This window comes from Corvus kubaryi, unplaced genomic scaffold, assembly GCF_017639235.1.
Source record: "Corvus kubaryi isolate FWS band 111438036 unplaced genomic scaffold, C.kubaryi_AGA036_p1.0 74, whole genome shotgun sequence".
Taxonomy (NCBI): domain Eukaryota; kingdom Metazoa; phylum Chordata; class Aves; order Passeriformes; family Corvidae; genus Corvus; species Corvus kubaryi.
In genome coordinates this window covers 1,219,147-1,237,436 of record NW_024582061.1, presented here as the reverse complement: position 1 = coordinate 1,237,436, position 18,290 = coordinate 1,219,147, and positions in this window count along the sequence as shown.

Below are 18,290 nucleotides of genomic sequence, written 5' to 3'. Positions count from 1 at the left end.
GCAATGGCATATATAAGCCAGAGCCTTAGTGTAAACTACTTCCTTTCCAATGTATTTGCATACCATTATCAAAAGTGGATGCATACAGCTGAATGACAGAACAACTATAATTGAGGGGAAAATTTGGCCTGGTCTCAAAAATCAAGCTAGAATTATAGTTACATCCATATTAAGTAGAAAAAAACCCCAACCATTAGTTTCCTAGCTTAAATCTCTTGCTGAAAACACACTTTAAAATCTGATACTAAACAGTCCAGTCATAGTCCTGATACAAAATACAGTACAATAGATGACACACTAGGAAAAATAAAACAAAATTAGCATACCAATGTTTGTGGCTGGACCACTGTACCATTACTGGCATTTTGCTTATGTAGTGATTCCATTGGTGTTTTGCATTACATGGCAAAACCATAGGTTCCCCTTCTAAGAAAAGAATTGCTTAATGTGCCAAATGGTACATCTGGAGAGAAGTACTGCCAGACTGCAATGATAACAACAAAAATACATTAATGCAATGCTTGCTGGCTAGGTTTCTAAATGATGATGCTCCTCACAACATTCCTATTAGGAATCATATTTTAGTAATGTATTACCTAAAGCTTTCAGGCTGGAAAGCATGTTCAATCCACTATTCTATGGCTTTTTATTTTTCTGGCAAATCTGACAGCTTCAGGGGAGATGACTGTGGGTTTGGTGAGATATCATGTATTATTAGTGCTTTGCTTTAGCTTTTTAATCAAATTATTCTATGACCTTTCACTGTCAGAGACACTCTCAGGCACAAAAATTGTTTGATCTTCAAATGAGTAATTTAAAATGAAGCCTTCTGCCTGATAGTGTGGATTAAGTGTCATGTGGTATTTAAAGTTCAGCACAAGTATAAGGGAAAACAGGCGGAAATGACCTACTAGATCACACATGATCCATTATAATACGTATTTCCAAAGTCTATTACACTATTACCATATAAAGTCTAGCAGGCCCTTACGAGCAGTGACTTTGCTACTTCTTTGGGAGGCCTCCTGCACAAATCAAGCTTCTCCTGGCAATGGGATTCCTACAGGAGAGGCCTCAGTGCCCCTTGTCTAACTTGTTGTGGGGCTCTGTGTGGCTGAAAGTCTACAGCTGTGCAACTCCATGTGAAAACCTGCAGCAGACCTCAGCTGAAGCCTTAAATTATGCCTCCTTTTTAACAGTGTTTTCTTCCTGACAATTTCACTGAAAGAAAGAAAAGATATCCCAAGCATTTTAGACTCCAAAGACTCAAGTTTACACAGAATAATACAAACCATAGCCAGATCTGCTGATTTAACCCCAGTAACACAAAATACAACCAGCAGAAGGAATACAGCAGATGTTGGAAGATGCTAGTGCAGTAAGGAACATGACTAATTCAGGGTAGGTTCATCACGAGCCCCATCTGTCCCAGCAGAGGATATGGAGATGCCTCAGAGAAAGGCTCTGCTTTGTGACAGCTGTGCCAAACCATCCACGAGCACAACTAGGTAGAGGTGCAGCTGTGTCAGAAGCCGGAGGAGCTCTCTGGTTTTGAGGTTTGTAACAGTCGCTGCACTACAAAAGGCCATCCAAAGAATATGGGGGATTTTTTTCCCACTAAAGGTGAAAGGTTTTCCAACTGAATAACTCCCTGCTTCGGAGGCTCCAGGCACACTTTTGGGAACTTCTGGAAAGTGACCTACCTTATAGATCTTGGAGAAAAAGTTGTTCAAAACATCGTTCTGGAGTTGTTCACAACCAGTCTGAAACAGTCTGTGGATCATTTTAAATACTCAGTAGAAAAAAAGGGGTGATTCCTTTTTCTAATGAATATTTCATCCCCAAAAAAATCTAGAGGGCAAATTGAGATAGCTGAGACAAGATACTTAACAGGGCAGCAGAAATGTTTCAGGGATGACACACCAGTGCATGTGACAACATAGACACAACACAGGTGAAATATTTGAAATTCTGTAAAAACGCATGGGTCATTATTACACTCTGCTTAAGGCTGGAGGGGTGAGAAAAGATGTGGCTCTCAGGGTTTTATCCTTTAGAAGCTGCCTTTATGCTGTAAAATTTCTTGTCAGCTAGAACAAAGACACTGCAGGGTGGGACTGCGGGAACTGCTGGTTTTGGAACAGCATGTGGATGGCCCCATGTTGCCATCCAAATCCCTGCCAGCTTGGGTGTATGGGACAGTGCTGTAGATGTCTACTGGGGAGGGAGGTACACTACTCCAGACTTCAACTGGGTAATTACCACCTCCCATAGTATCAACGAATACTGAAAAATACAATTAAGCCCAAACTGAACTTCTCAAAAGTCTCCATTCATCCTCTCCCCCACATGGACAAATTGCCAATTGCTTCCTTGTTCCATCATGTGAAGAATGTAAATAGTTTTGACATTTACCAGTGCTTCCTAAAACTGAAAGCAGCTCCTCATAAACTGACCACACACTTTCAAAGACAGACTTGAAGGTTGCAAAGGAATCAAGTTTAGCAAACAAACTCACCTGTCCTGCAAATATATTGACATTTTTCATCTCACACAGCAGTTCCTTTATTTTCCCGAAGATTAGAATTTTTCCACTCCAGTAGGTATTTTTCAGGATTGCTCTTTAGTTCCTTCCTGAAGAAACATGTTTGCAAATTGATCTTATCGAAGTTGTTTCCTTCTCTGACACAGAATATTAATGGAAGTTTGAACAATGAATTCAGAGCAGCATGCCTGTCACCAAGGGTATGAGGAGTGCTTATAGTTAGACAGAAGCTATGGAACTTTCCAAACAGCTTTGGAAGGCTGATCCCTATAAAGTCTTATATTATTTGTTTACTTTCAATGCCCAGACTTGTGCTTCATTATACTGAACAAGCAGCCCTGAAGCCTTCCTAGTGGCATTCAACATGTGTCTCTTATTTTAGTGTCAGACATCAAAACTACAAGTCTAGCTCGTACAACACACATAATGAATTTCTGCCTAACTTTTATGCAGTGAAAACATTGTTTTTCCTGAAAAACAATGTTATAGCAAAAGTACAAAGTTCACATTGAAAATGGTGTGGCATGGTTTTATCCTACGATAACACAACAGTTCTTTAATATTTAACTTTTATAATAACAGCTGAATTAGATACATGCTTTCAGAGACACAAACTGTTCCAAGCCTGGCTGCTTCACAGTGACTGCCTGAAAGTAACACAGGAAGTCTGTGACAAAGTCAAAATCTGATCCAAGAACTCCCAATTCCTCTCCATTGTGTGCACCACAGGGCTATTTTGCCTTCTGACTAGCGCTATTATTTTGTACCTGTATATAGTGTTTGCCCTCACCTGGCTTTGTTAAAATTGCTCTCAATACCATTAGAAAACACCAGCTCTCACCTCCAACAACCCCCATGTTCAGCCTCACAAGTCCTAACCTCCCTTAAAGCTGGGGGAAGGTCCAGGAACATCTCCCAGCACAGCTCCCAGACACACAGCACTGGCATCCCATCTCTCTCCCCTCCTACAAACACAACCCCACAGACCCCTCACCTCCTCACAGCCTCCTGAACAATCTGCCTCACAATCTATTTGCTGAAACTGCAAATCTGGCAGCATGGTGTGAAAAGTCTCAGCCGTCCATTACTTTCTAGAAGGAAGCTGTGGCTCAGGAACCCTTTTCCTATTCACTCTGGGAGGTCCATGCTCACCTGGTGGCCAGCAGCTCCAGCTATAGGAATGAGCTGCTGCTGCTCTTGGAGGGACCTTTGCAAGTATATTTTTGCAGAACTTCAGTTCCAGCGAAGATAACCCCAAAGCCTTCACCTTTTATTTGGGATAACTGAGAACAAGGAAACTGAAAGACTGTATGGGAGGGATTCAGAAAAATACAAGCGGCTGTTAACCACTCATGTTACTGTGTGTTAGTGGGAAATAAACACCAGACATGTGCCCTCAAAAATCTCCCAGATGTGATTTGTCCAGAACTGCAATACAATAAGAAATACAATCCAGGAATTGCACACCAGTGTATCTTGGCACTGATCATCACAAAACAGCCACTGCACCTCATGGTCACACGGGACTGCCTCACTCAGGGTCTTTCCTAAGTGAAGAGAAATCATGGTGTGCCAGAAGCCATCAAATCCAGCTTCCATAAATCTGCTAAAAATGATAAAGGAAAAAATAAAACATGAAAAATATTTGCGAGGAGCAGTAAATTAATATGGAAGTCTACAGTACATCTAAAATGTAAAATTAATCACTACTTTAAAACCAGTGATTATTTCCCTTTTTAAAACTCCTTAGTTTTCACAAACACACATGCCTGTGTTTATTGTTGCATAAACCAGCTCATCCAGATTTGTTCCTATTAGCCAGATTCCATAATTTACAGTAGATGAAAAACAAAAATCTGGATCCTGTCAAAGGATGCCAGATAACTTGTGATTAAAAAAATTTCAGGGATGAAGTTTCCCGAGTAACCATGGAAAAGCCACATATTGATCACTTGAGCTCAGAGTTCTCCCTTTCCCAAGGGAAAGGACATGAAAACATACATCTGTTTATATCAGTTTGAGAGGAAGTGGTAGAAAGAATGACTGTAACAGTCCCCTGTCCAACATTATTTTCTGTCTCTCTCAGCATCTGCTGATGTTTGAAGTGCATCTGCACAAAGTGTACCTTTGCTAAACTTCTCAAAATATATAAAATCTCAACTATTTCAGAACAACAAAATCAAAATTAGGTGATAATGGATATGTAAAACCAATGCCACCTTCTTCCTCTCTCTCAGTCTTCCTGCAGGAGCCAGCAAAGCCTGTGCAAATTTGTGTTTGAACCCCATCAGCACCAGTGCAAACATGTCATTCAGAAATCTCAGAATAACAGAATTTACTTCATTAATTTCTAATCCCTGTCTCCAGTTGGAATAGTTCCCATAGAAAACTCCAGAAGCTGTGGAATGGCAGTGACAGCAGAGAAGGGAAAGAGGATTACCATCAAAGAGACTTACCCTACAGTGATCACTTGCCAATATTAGCATATGCATATTATTGTTAATATAGACATAGAAATGCCAAGGAAATATTCCTTTCAAACTATTAGGTTATCCCAAGGGTGATGGTTTTGAAAAAGTAGACTACCTTATACTATTCATGAATTTAATCACACAGCATGGAAAACAGCACTGTGCTTTTCCCAACAGGCATTAAGTGGAGACAAATAGGCCTTGCATGGAGACTCACGCTACTCATTTGATCAGTAATCCCTGGAAGACACTCTGTCATTGACATGCTATCCTCCTGTTCCACAGCACACTTCACTGACAATTTCTTTCTCTGAAAACCTGCTGTCACTTCAGGGTGTGCTGGGCAGCCTCCAGCACGTAACAGACTCCAGAAGATGGTCCCAAACTCCCAGTGCCTTGTAGGCTTTGACAACAATCAAAACGAGAAGAGACAAGATACTGAGCATTTTCTGTGAGGGTTCTGCATTTTAGCAACTCAAAAACTGGATTTGTAATCCCATTCATTTACCTCACCAATAAGACAGGATATTTTTTCTTTTAGGTTTATTTTCATGGAGTGATAGGGGATAGCAGGATGTCAGTGAGAGAAATAGAAGGCATCTGCTTGGCATTCAGTGCCTGATGGTTTCTAATGCCATGGGTTGGAAAAGTTTAATCTAGAATTTGCCTTAAAATAAAGAGAGGGAAAACCAGTAAATAAATAAAAATAGATATGTGGCTGTGGTGCAGGGACCCTTCAGATCCAGCATTTGGAGAAACATCAGTGGATTTGGCACCCAAGGAGAAGCAGCAGCACTACTCTTGCCTCCATATCAGCTTTCACCAAATCCTTCCTCCCATATCCAGCACAACCTTCACAGTAACAAGTTGTCCTTGGTATGACCCATGTTTCCAGCTAGTAAAGTCCTCCTCTCTTCCCCCCATTCCCTCAGAAGGCATCAGTTTTCTATTTTAAAAATATCAAGTCACCCTATCTCAGCTTCATTATAAACAAAGACAAACAAAACAACCCAAAACAGTTTCGTGTGTGTGGAACAAGAAAAAAACACTTCAAACCCAAAGAAGTTTCCAATAAGTCACTCATTGAAATTCAGGAAGAAAAAACCCCAAAGGGTAAAAATACCCCCATGTATCCAAGTTCTCTGAGGCCATTTCTTTCCCTCATCTGTGTTCCATCATCTTCTTCCTTATCCAAAAAAGTTGTGGTGTCCGTGGGAGTATGAAAAAACATTGGTGTGACCACGGAAAGGAACTCTCTGTCTGGCAGCAGAAAGCCATGCGTTATCCCGTCTCCAGGAACTCAGCCTTCCTTCGATGGTCATAAATATTCTCTGATGACAAAGCAGAGGGTAGTCATTCAACCAGACTCAATAATACTGTACAACCCTGAAAAACACACTGGGATCTGTGCTCTGTCCCCAGCCACAACAAAGATCCACGGGAAACAACCTGATTGGCCTCATGTGTAGGATACCCTGCGCTGCCATATCCACCTTCAGGGTGATTCAGACAGGGGTGTTGGACTTCTCTCTTTCAGAGGCCCCAACACACCCAGTGGCCATAAAATTTATCTGAGGACAGTGTCATCCAGAGCAGCCCTTGGCAAAGGACTTGGGGGTGCTGGTGGGTGAGAGTTGGACACGTCCCAGCTGTGTGTGCTGGGACCCCTAACTCACCGTGTGCTGGGCTGAGAGTGATCAGCCTCAACCCCACATCACTGAACAATATACAAAGGCTGAAGAAAGCACCAATGCATAGGCTATCTCATTAATGATTATGCTGTTAAAGAGTACACAAAAAGCTATGTCACCTTTTTAGTTACACCCTGTCCTTGGGAGTTTTCAAAGCTTCACAAAACATTTAGACACAAGTTTTTAAAAGGGAGGGAAAAAGAAAAAGACTCATTACACCATTAACTTTACACTACACTGTGTAATCAAAGATCTCCTAATTTTCAGGAGAGCATTGCTTAACATCTTGTTGCCTAAATATTCTGCTTGTGCAAGCAGATCTGGGAATGATCAGTACTGTATGTCATAGTCTTGCCAAAGCTATTGATGAGAAAATTATCTTCATGACCAACCTTTCCCTAGCCAGAAGAGAAAAAATAAGATCTAAATGTAAGTCACTCTCTTCTTCTGGCCTCTCTTTTCGCTCCCCAAACCCCAAATTAATATCTTTACAGCAAATATACAAATAATCACTTTATGCTTACCCATATGCCTTCTCCTTTTATGGTAGCATTATAAATTAAATTTAATCTTGCCCTTTAAGGTAGAAACAAGTAATAAAATTAACCTGTTTATTAGTCAGTGTAGTTTGAGAATTATACTCGCATTTCTGCCTTTGAGAGCGTGAGGGATTGTTGACACAATGGAGGCCAAGCATGCATTTATGGTGCATGATATCACCATGGGGCTCACAGAGGCAGTTTACTTATTCTACAGATGACTGCCACAAGAGAATGTAATTGCTCAATAATGTGTCAATGTACCCATGGGAAGCATTTAAGTCATCTGAGACCTGTATTGGGAACTTGCCAAGGACCCTAGCACTACCTATAATTTGCACGAAATGGAGGAATTTTGGCCATCTTCCGCAGTAAGGATAAACAGAACAAGGGAAAAAGTCAGGACGAGTCAAAAAGGCACCCCTTTCTCAGAAAACCAAACAGAACTGGAAGGGGAAAAACTGTTCCCCAGATTCGGGAAATAAAAGCTGAAAGACTAACAAACTTCCAAGCAGGCAAGTCAACAGCAGTGTGGGACACTCCAGCACATGAGATGATCTGCATCAGGGAGAAATTACCTCACCAAGAATTAAAGCCTCAGAAATAGATGTAACACCTGACTGAAAAGCTATGTATGGACAATGAAATCCTCATACCATCTGCACCAGGGCTTTATTTTTTTAGTCATAAATCAAGTTAAAGTGAAACATCCAAGTGATTGAATACTAGTGTGCGGTAAATAACAATCAAAGCTTGCTGAACACTGCAAATCAAGTAGCACCATGTAGGATCAGCTTAATAAATCAGAGTCTTTTCCATACTTCTCAAGAATTAAAGTGTCATAGGATGAGATCCAACTTCATGGATGCCTACTTTTAAGCATGTAACTACTTCCATTGATTTTGAGAACATTACCCAAATGGTTTAGCTCAGGTACATGAAAATAATCTGAGTGAGTGAAAGCCTTGGTAAGGAAGTCATCACTGGAAGCTTTGGGAAGCTTTTCAAGCCAATGGAAATTGTAACTCCCTCCAGTAAGACCCACAATAATGTAAAGAGGCCCTGCAGCTAAAGTGAGAATGACCAGAGTCCCCAGTGGTTCAAGCAAAACAGGAATTTACAGCCTTTCCCAGCATCCTATTGGAGAATCTTTCATGAATTTTCCAAATGGTATACAGGATATTTTCTGTTCACCTTTCCTCAAGACACAGCTCAGAAGAATCTGTCCCCTTTTAGCACAAATGGGTTCAGTCCCCAACCCCACAATGAGTCAAAGGATCTGACTGAAGGACGTCCATCGTGCCATGCCATGATGCTCAGCTCAGGGCCCACATGTGACCTACTCCATGAAAAAACAGTAAAAATCCTAGTTCTGCTAATTTCAGGTTAGTCTTTCAACCTAGTTTTTTCCCCCAGCCCTCCCTCTACTTCTCCCTCCCACCCTGATCTGACTTCTCACATTTCGAATGAGATTTAGAAGTCTGCCTGATGGCAGGTGGGTGGAGGCACTCCAGATACTATGTTTGTTGGTAGCCCAGCAGTTATTTGTGGTTGACTTTTTTGGTTGCCCACAGGAATTTCGAGGGTGGTGTAAACAGACAGATGTGGGTTCTTTTCTGCTATATAGATCACACCATAGAGAGATATCAAAGGAAAAAACCAAGTCCATGAATAATGCACTAGTGGGAGCATTTGAAGCTCTGAACTTTAAAGACTGGCCTCTGAATTTATTGGTCTAATTGTTGGGTATGAACACTTAGGCCGCCAGATAGCTTTTGAAATCAAAACATCACTGAAAGGCTTCCCGAATATTTAGAAGTTTATACAAAGTGTAAGTGGGCTCAAGTACTGGCAGACTCCAGGCTGGTCCCGCCCTTACAGCACTGCCCTAATCTTACATGCTAAAATTGTTCTTTCCTTCTTTCCCTCAGTAGCACAGTGGTTTGATTTTTATGTCAGTGAGGCATCTCAGCAACTATTCCATGGCTCATTGCTGCTGTAACACTGGGAAGCTGAAGGGGAGGATTTCAAGGGTATGGATTAGTAAAGCTCCTCTGATTTCAGGCTAACTCATACTAGACAGGAAATTCTGCCCCTTGTTCTCTTTTTTTTGTTTGTTTCTACTGTTACCATTATGCACATGCTCCTTTTGCAGTGTGATTTCTATGTGCCTTGTGCTCACACAAGAGACACATCATGGCATTTTTAGCCTTGAGATGAACAACTAGCCCATGATGAAAAACACATTAATTCAACGGTGCAACTTGCTAATTGTTCTTATTCTGGAGTTGCCAGCTAAAGCTTTTCTCATCATTTATTTTTCCAGAAGGACTTATATATGTTTCTGTCAGTCTATTTTGGAGCATGGCAGGTTACAGAGGCACATTGATTCATGGCTGCACATGGATTATTTTAAGTAGAAAGAAAAAGGAATCTTGGTTTTAACAGCCTTGCACTGTCATCTTGCAGTTGGAGTACTCAGTTCCTCACCCTTATTTGGAAATGCCTTGAACAAGAATTCAATTTGAGCAGGAAGAAATGGTGATAGCCTCACTCCCAGGGCTTCGGTTTGTTTGGAGGCCTCCTTCCTGACATTCTTGAGACAACAAGACAGAGTGACCTTGCCAACTGTTTCCACTTCAGTTTTTTCCATGTCCTTCCTTCATGAGAGGAAAGCATCACCTCCTCCATAAAACCATCATTATTTAGAAGACTTCATCTCCTCCAGACTTACAGCACTCCCACTATGGACACGTGCTCCAAGACAAGTTTTCAGGGCGCTGTTATGCACAGTCCTCCTTCCTGCCTGAGCTTTAAAGAGGGAACACTCTGCCACCGTCAGCTCCTGGAGAGGGACACATCTGTTTCACAACTGGGGCAAATCACTTCCAACATCTTCTTGGCTTTACCCACTAATCTCAACTTCCAAACAGCAATCATTTTTGCCTCTTTTCTGGACTGCTCAAGATACCAAGCATGGGATTATCCTTGTAGACCCTTTCAAGAGTTAATTTCCTGAGCTTGTCCAAAAGACAAGAGAAAGTCCTGACCCAGGCTTCCCTTCATCTCCAGCAGTGCTGTTCCCAGCCAGAAAGCTGCTCTCCTGCCTTCTTCTTATATCCTCCTGCTGGATAAAAAGAAACCATATTCTGCAAAGATAGCCCAAATCCATCCCCTCCCAGTGAAGCCTGGCCAAATCATTAGTAGGTGATCAGTAATGAGGAAATCAACCTAACTAGTTACTTGGATGTGCACAGTAGGATGTTACCCCACATTCCAAAAGTTGCATCCCTGTCCTCCTTAACAGGCAATACTTAGATCCCCTATTATACAAAATCCTCCTTATCGTTTCACCAATATCAGGAATCAAAAAAATCTACATTGTTTCTATTTGTGCTATTCACTTCAGTCATTTGTCTCAAATTAGAGGAAAAAAATCCTCATAATATCACTCTTGTTACATTCAGTTTCAGCATCTCTATTTTGGCTGCCAATACCTTGAGGAAATGTTTATTTTTACAGAAACCACAGTTAGCATTAAGAGTTAGGGGCAAAAAAAAAAAAAAAGGATTACTAACAGACTTAGTTTAGTACTTGGGGAAAACCCACTGTATTTTGATGAGAATTGTGTACTGTTGTTCCCCTGAATGAAATTTAGAGTGCAAAAAGTGAATTCCCCATTTCGGAAAGAACTGTCTTACAGCTTAAAATGTTGTAAACCATATTTACTTCAACTTTTCTTCTCCATGTGAGAATTGTCATGATCTTGCAAATGGATTGCCACAGATAAGATTTGTGCATCAACCCAAAATCTCACTGCCAGCAGAGGGATCCTCTGTGGGCTTTGGAATCCATTAAAGCACCATTCAGAGTCTCTATGAGGGTTATACTCTAAAACTCCCAAAATACAAGGTATTTATGCAAGATGCTTTCAACTATAAGGGATTTTAAAAGGTTAGAATTATCTATTTTATTCTCACACTTTCAAAATGACTACAATTTAGTTTAGCTTCAGAAAAAAAAAATTTCAGAGATTAAATGTAAAACCGCTTCAGAAAGAGGATTACAAAATAATGGGGTGGTATGAAAACTTTGGGAGCTGAGAGTTACCACCAGTGTGACTACCGTTATCAAACAAATGGACTGAAATCACAGACTCATCGAACCATTCACGTTGGAAAAGACCTCCAAGGTCATTGAGTCCAGCCTGTGACTGATCCCCACGTTGCCACCCAGACCAGAGCACTGAGTGCCACGTCCACTTGTTCCTTGGACACCTCCAGGGATGGGGACTCCACCACCTCCCTGGGCAGCCCCTGCCAATGCCTGACCACCCTTTTGGTGAAGAAATTCCTCCTGATGTCCAACCTGAACATCCCCGGCACAATTTGGGGCCATTTCCTTTTGTCCTGTCCCTTGTTCCTGGGAGCAGAGCCTGACCACCTCCCCCCCTCGTCTGCCCCCTCCTGTCAGGGGAGCTGTGCAGAGCCAGAAGGTCCCTTTGAACCTCCTTTTCTCCAGGCTGAGCCCCGCCAGCTGTTTCTGGTTCTGCAGGCCCTTTCCCCAGTTCCGTTCCTTTCTCTGGACTCACAAATGTGAAGAATCTTATTTTTGGCATGCTTAGCAGAGGTGCCAGGAGACAAATCCAACTGACAAAGGGTGTGCGGGAAAGTCCAGTCGCCATGCATAGAGATGCCCTTGAACCCAGGGACTGATAACCTGCAGGGGGCAAAGCAAAACTAAACCCACACGGGGACCCGGCTCAGCACTTGGGAGCAGGACAAGCTGCCATCTCCCCAGAGTGCAGGAACGCACATCCCACAGGGCCGACAGCACCAAACCCAGCTGCTGCTGCTGCAGGGCTCCGAAAGCAGCAGGGACCACCTCTGACAGCAGGAGCAGCACATGCTAATTCCGTTCTTCCTCTCGCTGCCGGCACTGCCAGCCCGGCTGATAATTGGCACTAACTGCGGCCGTGGTTGCTGTGATGTGGCAGCTGTTTGCCAAGAGCTGGACTGAGACCACCAACTCACTTCAGACAGGCCACTAAACACCCATCTGAGGGTAACCACGAGGTCGCTCTCAACTTCGGTTCGATTCAAACTGGGGACTTCGAGGTGAAAAGGCTCCGCATTCAATTACCAGTCCCCTGAGTCATCCCATCCACCCTCTATAGTTATTTCAAAGTGCTCTGGTAAGCAATATCTGAGAACATTACATGTGTTCAAAATGCTAAAAATACACGTCTAAGAAGGCAGGGGAAGAGTACATTTTCCTTTCTCTTTAAAAAAAAAAAAAACAAACAAAACTTACTTTCAAGTTGCTTTTTCTTTTTTTTCCAATTTTTTCCACACTCTGCTTTGCCATTCCAATTAATTTCTTGCAAATATCTTTAGAATACAAAAGAGAGACTGTTCTTGGGGAAAAAAAATGTTCCTTTTACCTTTGTATTTTCTAAATAGCTAAATCAGTACTAGAAAAAAGGTGAAAGTACTTGGGGGGGGAGGAAGTGTGAGAAGGGTAGCAGTAACAAAACAAAATGCTAAAAGATGGATTAAAAAGGCCCCACACTGAAAACAACAAGTCCCAGGGATTCCACCCAGGGTTTCTCAAACGTGCGGATTTGTTTTCAGAGCAACGCTGCCCTCTGGTACCCCAGGATATGGTATTTTCAATGCAGCTCCAGAGGGTCACCAATCTATTTGTGTCACCTATCCTGGGATCTGACAACTCTCCCCAGGGGCTCAGTTAAACAAGCCTTCAGTTTTGAAACAAAGTGGATTTTAATTGAGAAGCACCTGTGGCGAGAGTCTACTGGCATTATGAAAAAGCAAATTTATCACAGTGAATCATAGAAGCAGGAGGTGGGGGAGCCAGCAGGGAGGGGGAGTCCACACGTACGTCATACCTGCAACACAGAACCAGTCCTTTCATAAAAAACCCTTGGAAAAACGTGTAGGATCTGACTGCACCCCACAAAGAGTGTTTTTCTCAACAAGCTGTTCCCAGGGTGCTGAAAAGCTATCATTCATAAAAAATTATTGAGGGGGAAGGAGGTAGCAAAAGGAAGTTCAGGAGGCCAGGGATACCAGTGGGAGCTGCAGAATGAGACCCTCTGTAAAGCATGCACCTGTTTGTGGCCACCATAAAAGCTTAAATAGAAAGCCTAAAGTTCCAAAATGGGGGGGGGGGGAGAGAAAGAGGGAAAGAGGAAAAACATAATGAAAGCTTGTCCTAATATCAAAATACACTTTAACCCATGGAGTGCAGACTCACAACAGATGGCTGCAATTTAGAATAAAGCCCTGGCAATGAGAAAAACACAGAACTGAGGAGGAAACTCTTCCAGACACATCTTGGTATCATCAAACAGACACGGGCTTGTGGCAACAACTGGTATTGCACCAGTTTATAAAATACGTGGCTAAAAAACCTGCTTCTTAAACAAAATTTAATGTTGGCCTAGAGAGCAGTTGGAGGTGCCAACGTCTGTCTAAACGTAGTAATAAAAAACTCCACTAAGGATGAGTTTACAAGGCAAGGAGAAGAGAGTGAAGCCAACACTTGAATGACACAAACGTTTACAGTGACAAGAGATGTGCTATAGTTTTAATGACACTATTAGCAAGATCCCCTGGTGATTTGTTGCAGTGTTATGTACTCACTTTACCCTTGGTGAAGGGGAGAAATGGTGTGCTCAAGCCTGTCAGCCCAGTTAAAAGACTTGACATTAAGGAGGAGGCTCCTCATAGGTATCGGTCACTAAGGATGCTTTTTACTCTCAGGAAATAGCTGGGCATTTTCATCCATTATTTCCTTATCAATGTTTTCCCATTTATTGCACATGTAACATTCCTTTCCCCCCCGCCCTTGTTTATCTAAATCAGCCTCACTTCTAATCAAAAGTAGGCACAGCCTGTGATGCGCATAAGAAAAGAAATGCATGGTGAAGAATAAAGAGGGTAAGGAACAGAAATACCACCCACTCTACATCTCATGTCTGGGAAAATGTGGTTTTGTAAGTGGTTCATCAACAATTTCAGAATTTGCTTTTTTCTCTTCTGAAATCATGGCTGAAGTAATAATCTACTTCTCCCCTGCCACAGTGCCTTGATTAGCAAGGCTTGCTTCAACTTTTTTTGTGAAGACACTGACACCTTGGATTTGGATGGAGAGAGACTATTTACAAAAACATGGTGCGACATGACGGGGGGAATGGCATAAACCTGAAAGAGAGTAGGCCTAGATTAGATATTAGGAGGAAATTCATCCCTGTGGAGGCCCTGGCACAGGCTGCCCAGAGAAACTGTGGCAGCCCCATCCCTGGAAGTGTCCAAGGCCAAGCTGGACAGAGCTCGGAGCAATCCGGTCTAGTGGAAGGTGTCCCTGCCCATGGCATGGGGGTGGAATGAGATGAGCTTTAACGTCCCTTCCAACCCAAACCATTCTGTGATTCTATAACTGTTTAGATCCTTTTTTCTAGGGATTATCTTTTTTACTCAGCTATTTTACATATTCTTCCAGCATGCTCTTCCCTTCCTGCACTTTAATTCTCACATTTAACATTAACAGTTCTGTAGAAAATGTAGATAACCTCCTCCACAGTTAATACAGAAGTAATCTGAAGCAGCAAACTGATTCTTCTTCCCCAACTCCCCCCCTCAAAAAAGCCCAAGTACACTATTTCCATGATCTGCTCTGTGAGAAAAGTGTCAACGCGGAACATGCAAATGCTCAGTGTTAAACTGATTCCTAGTCAAAATTGTTTAAATACAATTAAGCAATATACATAGGATTTATCATGAAAGCCAAATGCTTTTATAAGCAGTCATTAAACAGCTCACTGTGCTGGCACTGCTGAGGCACTGTGAATCTGGGAGTCTGTTCCGGGCCCCTCACTGCAAGAAAGACATTGAGGGGCTGGAGCATGTCCCAAGAAGGGAAGGGAGCTGGGGAAGGGGCTGGAGTACCAGGAGCAGCTGAGGGAGCTGGGGAGGCTCAGCCTGGAGAAAAGGAGGTGCAGGGGGGACCTTCTCACTCTCTACAACTCGCTGACGGGAGGGTGCAGCCAGATTGGGATTGGTCTGTTCTCCCAAATAACAAGAGACAGGGCATGGGGAAATGGCCTCAAGCTGTGCCAGGGGAGGTTTAGGGCGGCTATTTAGGAAAATTCCTCCAGGAAAGGGCCATCCAGCCCTGGCACAGGCTGCGCAGGGCAGTGGTGGAATCCCCATCTGTTCTGATCCACTTAAGGTGAGGAGAGGTGAGTTTTGCCCCATCTAAAACTGCAGAAAGGAATTAGGTTCTCAGCATACTGGAAAACAAGATTAAAACCCAAATGAGCTTAAATGTTGGAATCCAAAGCGATCATTCAGCTTAATTTTTTTCATAAAGAAGGAAAGAAAGAGATAAAATAGCAAAGCAGGAAAACACCAAGAACAATTATGAGAAGCATAGGAAAGGGTTTATCACCTCTATAGGTCCAGCACTGGCTCACAGAGTGCAGTGGGGAAGATCATTCCCAGTGATGTCCCTCCAAGAGCTGCCAGAGAGCCAGCAGCAGAGCAGAGCCACAGCAGCAGGACCAGCAGGGTGGGACACAAGAAGCCTCATAGGAGCATCCAGGACAGTGAAGAACAGCACAGACAGCAAAGACTCTGACACTTAGCAGATTTTGCAGCCCCTGTGGCAGGTGGGGCACTTGCTTATAGAATGGCAATGCCACGTCTACTTCAGAGCATCAGCATGTCTGTGGAGAACTCTGTCTTTGCTCCCTTAAAGTTAATCGGCTGCTCATTGGTACCCACACAAAGTTCCCTTTTTTGATACAAAGATGTATCAAAAAACTTATTGCTTGCTTTTCTCATCTATCAAACTTTCATTGCTGTTCCCTGCTCTTTTAACAGCCTTACAACAGGGCGCCTTATTTTCTAAAATAAAGCAGTTTCTAAAATTTTTGTTAGAGGCAGTTCAAAACTAACTTTCAAACTTTAATATTCAGAGAGGCAATGGAGAAACATTCCTTACTTTTTTCTTGTTCACTACACCACCCCGGCGGGGATTTAACAACCATGTGGATACGGCACTTGCAGACGGGTTACTGGTGGCCTTGGCAGTGCTGGGTGAATGGTTGGACTCAGTGGTCTTAAGAGATCTTTTCCATAAGAGATCTTTTCCAATCCAAACCATTCTATGATTATAATAACTTCCAGTAAATACAATTTCAAAATCAAAACTGGCCAGCACAAAATCTCCTCTCCACCCAGATTGAGGACTTGGTATGGATTATCTAATTTATCTTAAATATTTTTTCCTTATTACTGTGCTATGAATACTACATAAACATGTATTTCTGAAAACGAGTTCTGCAGAAGAGTGATCATTTGTTCTGCTTATGTCTTAGAGTTAACACTACTATGGAGAGGTACCTCTCAATAACTAATGCACTACCATTTCAGAGCTTTATTGAGACTATTTCCCTTAGGCAACACAGCTTCTCTGCTTACTTTGATCACATTTTCAAAACGCCAGGAGAAGAAAATGTTTTAAGAACAACCCCACAAAAAAACCACATTACAGACTGGACTGTTTGTCTTATAACAAATATTGACTATGATCCTATGTTAAAGCATGAACATTTTCAGAACTCTCAAATTATTACAGAACTAAAGGCACTGCGTAACAATTCTGCAAGTGGACAAACAGGTTGAAATACTTCCTGAATGACAAAATGAAAAAATCAAACACAAATCCCTTTTGCACAATTATGTTTCTGCATTAATACTTACTGGTACTCAAAAATTAAAGGAAAATTTAAAGTTTAGCACAAATGTGTTATGGAAGCCATCTTAAATTTAAACAAGACCAAGTGCAGCTTATAGGGTGCCTTGCTCAAGAACTTCTGTGACATCTCCACGTCATCCCTGGAGCAGCATCAGCTGCACTTTTGAACTGAGATGAGATGCCATGCAGCAAAAACCAGGTTAATTTTAAATGCTCTGGCTTGCCTTGGTCTTTACCTCCAGCTGTGTTTTCCTTTCCCATGAAAATCCATGTAAAACTAGAATTCTCTGATTTGTTTGAATATTTTCTCTTTGCTATTTAAATATTTAAGCTATTTAGGTATTCTCTGAAGTATATAGTACTTTTAGAGTAAACTGTAAGGTTGCAGAAAATGCTGAGCAAAATTGCAGAGTACCCTTGATTCCAGCATAGACTTGATAATCTTGCAGCTCTTTTCCAACTTTAATGATTTCATGATTCTATAAGGTAATTAAAAGCAATACAGTGCCAAGCCTGTCCCAATGAAATTTGGGGTGAAAGTAAACAACTTTTTAATCTTAGTCTGGAGAGGGGAGGCTCTTCCTAAAAAGATACTTTTTGTACAGCAAACTTCTGCGAATGTCCAGACAGCAGGAGGGAAGATGCAAACTAACGATACTCTCTCATTTGACTGACAACATGTTTTCTATCTCCCAGGAGTTTCCTCTGGGACCTGAACTGCTCCCTCTTTCACCTCACGATCCACTTTTCTTTGTTTCTGCCTTCTCCAGTCTAGGCAGTTCCTAATTCCATGTTAGATGGACACCACCAGGCAGGTCTGGCAGAAGCGCAGAAAGTCTCTCAATTCTTGCCTTCTTTTGCCAGCACCACCCTGGTGAGGGGTAACAGCTGTGGGAAACGTCCAGTATAGACACTGCATCCATGACTGGAACACCAATTCAGTAAATTTAGTAGCTCAGCTCCCATGTTCCAGTGTATAAATTAAAGTTTTTCAGAGCTTACAACGTGGCCAAGTTCAGGCTGGATTATGCTGGAGGAAATTCACCACACTCATTTATATCGGGAATAGCTAAAGCCTCAAAAGTTATTTTAGGGATACTAAAGACCTATACAAAAACCTATCAGCTTCTCATCCTCATACATTTCTGGATGTTATCAGAAACTACTGGAAGAGAAAGTTCCCTTAGAGAAAGTAATTAAGCCTAAAGCAGCACGAAATCGGGGGGGGGGGGGGGGGGGGGGGGGGGGGGGGGGGGGGGGG